We start from the raw sequence: 3,533 nt of genomic DNA, 5'->3' as shown, positions 1-3,533 counted from the left end.
TTTATATCCTGAGTTTAGTCGACACCCTGGGTTTCTAACATATTTGGCTTCTACCGGTTTTTTACCCCAAGTTCAATCAACACCCTCGGGTTTTTAACTTATTTTGGCTTTTGCCATATGGTTTTCTACCCGCGGGTTTCATTGATTGGTTAGGCCTGCCTGTTTTCTGTTTTAACCTTGCTGGGCCTGTACGCATGCCTTTTTCAACACCTTAGGATTCTCTTCCTAGTTTCACTGACTGGCTTACTTATCAGCCTGCTCCTAGGTCTGCCCCAGTTCGAGTTCCTTGATCAGCTGTTGATTTACTTACCCATGCCCCCACTTAAGGGTTTGATGTTTAGAATAAAATAACCATCAAGTAGAAGTTAACCAATAAAAAGCACCTAACGACTTTATTGAAAGGGAAATAAAATAAAAATCTACCCTATTTCAATGCAAACATGCAATTATCATATAAGGAGAAAGTAAAAACAACCTATTCTATTAAACATGCAATTGATATGGTCCTATCTATGGTAGAAAATAGAAAATGTAACATATCCCTGGAGTGTGAGTCCTACGAGCTTCCCTAGTTGCTTCTAAGTGAGGTGTAGTTTATATTTTCGTGTTGTTTTCCTTTGTCCTCACTATTCCCCCCAATATGGTCTTTATTTCCCTAACGGGTAACCTGTCGTTTCGATCTCTGTCTGAAGTTGCCCTGGATTTCTCGAATTTTTGTTGAGGGTCTCGCTGGACTAGTCGACCATGCCCGCTATCTGACCTCTCCCAGCTTGATTTATGTCGCTTTTCTCCACGTCTTTCTCTCTTTGCACTATAATTCGCCCGCTCTCTTTCAGGGTCTCGTCTCAAGTGAATTAATTCTCCGGCACTCATGTACTTCTGGGCTCGACTTAAAGCCTTCGAGAAAGTGCCTAGAGTTCTCTTCCCAAAAGAGAATACCAATCGCTTATGTATCACACCGGATACAAAGGCTAGTAGTGCCACTGCATCTGTCAGATCCTCCACTTGTAGCTTCTCTTCATTGAACCGAGCTACATAGTCTTTGGGACTCTCCATCGCCTTTTGCTTGATAGTCAGTAGGTATGTTACTGGCTTGCTTCTAATCCTCCTTTCAACGAATTGGGTGACAAATGCCCTCGGCAATTCTTTGAAGCTTGAGATCGACTTTCTTTTCAACTGTCGGAACCAGTTGCGTGTTGAGCCAGTCAGAGTGAAAGAAAATACTCTGCATCTGATGGCTTCTGTTATGTCGTAGATGTCTGCCCATTCTCGATACGCATCGAGGTGATCGATAGGATCTGTCGAATCGTCGTACTGTGTGATGGCAGGTAGCTTGAACTTCGGAGGAGCTTTTTCCTTCATTATCTTATTCGTAAAGGGAGAGTTTGCCTAGTTCATCAGCTCTTCGAGACCAAACTCCTTGTCTTGTTGTCCTCCTGATCGTATCTCTGATCACATAGTTCGACTGAATAGCCTTATTCTATCGATAGCAGTATGTCCGAGGCCGGCTCGGTCAATTGGGTTGCTCTTGTTTTCGTTGGGTGCGACAGACCTCTGTTGTTGTACATCTGCTTGTCGACCTGACCGGCTGGGGACATTGGTTCGAGGTTTGTCGTTTCCTCCTATCTTCAGTTTTCTCCATGCATGGCTGGTTGTCTCCCCAACTTCTTCAATCATCGGAGCTTTACCCTTTCGTAGATCGCAAACAAGCATTGGTTGTTCCACCTCATGTTGCTTGAGTTTTTGCAGAAGCAGGGACATGCTCCGGTGCATTCCCAATACCTTCTCTTCTAAGGTGGCCCTCTTGCCGCCCAGTTGATCCAGACCTACGTTTGGCTTGTCTTTCGATCTGAGAACTGGTCGGTTAATCTCTCCTTCGACTGCCTCGGGCGGAGATGTGTCCCCCTTAACCTTGCTCCTGCGGTGGCACTCTTCATCAGAATGTCGTGGACTCCTTCCCGAGCTCATGTTGACAAGTCTGCAATCTCTAGTCTTCCCCACAGACGGCGCCAATTGTTGGTGCTAGAATTCTGCCACCAGGGATCTCGTCGAATTCGCACCAATCTTCAAGAACAAAAGGGTTGATGAGATCTGCCAAACAGTACAACACTAAGACCAGTGTGGGTTTTGCCACATCGGCTCTGATGCCTAAGTTAGTATCGGAATAGTCGGATATAAAGAGTAAGGTTGTTAGGCCTCCCTTTAAGGTTTGGCTTACCCTTGTATTTATAATGGTCGATTCCTAAGCTAATCCTCCTACGGTTTACATTCGTCAAATCCTTATGCACTTAGGGAATCACAGAATGGGCCTCACGCTACTTCAAGGCCGAGACCAAGTCGAGTCGTACTGGGCTTGCACAGGGGTCGGGAATCACTAGAGAGGTTCTCGGCCACTGGGCCTAGAACCCTCGGCGCCGACCCCCCGGCCTGGGTCGATGGGCCCCGACCCGCTTACCTCTCTCCGGGTCCGCTCCTTCTTCAGCTCTCTTTCCTCTTTTTGGTTGCTTAGCCTGATCTCTATTTTCTCCCTATAACAACGTCCAACATTTCCAATTTGTGTCTAGCTGGTTTATTTTCAATCTATGAATTTAATTTTAATCGAAAATTTCTAATAATATTAATTATTTAAACTTACCATATGAATATTGTTTTATTTCTCACTTATAACATTATACTTTTTTTTATTAAAAATAGAATTTTAATTGGCAATAATGTTGTGTAATTTTAAATTTAATTATTAGCAGAATTTCAAAATTATATTTACTTTTTATTATTTATATTGAATAATTTTTTTTCGTGAATACAAATATTGAATAATTTTAAAACTGTATTGTAAAAAATTATTTTAAAATATTAAAAAACATGTACAAACGGGTAAAGGCTAAACTAGTCCATAGAAAAGGAGAAAATAATTAACTACATTAATTTTTTTTAAGAAATTATTAATTAAAGTATATCAACAAGTTCCACATACACATATATGTAAAAAAAAATAAAAATAAAAATAAAAAATCATAATCCTATTATATTTGATATAAATAGTTTAAATTAGTCAATATATTTACCTTTTGAGAGTGAAGATAACTTTTCGAATAATATGCACCATACGTAAAATAAAAGTTAAAAATTTTTGGATAGTTTTAATTTAAAGTGATTGTATAGTATAATTTATAAATTTTAATGGGTTTGGACTTTGTGATATTTTGGACCTTATATTAATCTATCGCTACACGATAGTTTAATTAATACGAGAGATTGGAGACAGTAAAAAATTTCAAATTAACACTAGATTATGTTAGTCGATATCAATTATTGTTTAATCGAGCGATCAATATATATATCGATGATGTAAGTTTTAATTGGATGAAATGTAATGAAATAAATAACAACCAATTTAAGATAGACGCATTAGAGTGTTGAGATTAAGAAATAAATTGTTGTAAAAGGGAGTTTGAAAAGTTTTGTCGAATAATGATGAAAGGTTAATTTGACTGTGGAATTAGGTAATTTTGGGAATTGAATAGTTGATTGAT

The sequence above is a fragment of the Momordica charantia genome (genome assembly GCF_013281855.1).
Source record: "Momordica charantia cultivar OHB3-1 chromosome 11 unlocalized genomic scaffold, Mcharantia_2.0 BLBB01000011.1, whole genome shotgun sequence".
Classification (NCBI taxonomy): domain Eukaryota; kingdom Viridiplantae; phylum Streptophyta; class Magnoliopsida; order Cucurbitales; family Cucurbitaceae; genus Momordica; species Momordica charantia.
The sequence above is the reverse complement of the archived record's forward strand: the minus strand, read 5'-3'. Positions refer to the sequence as shown.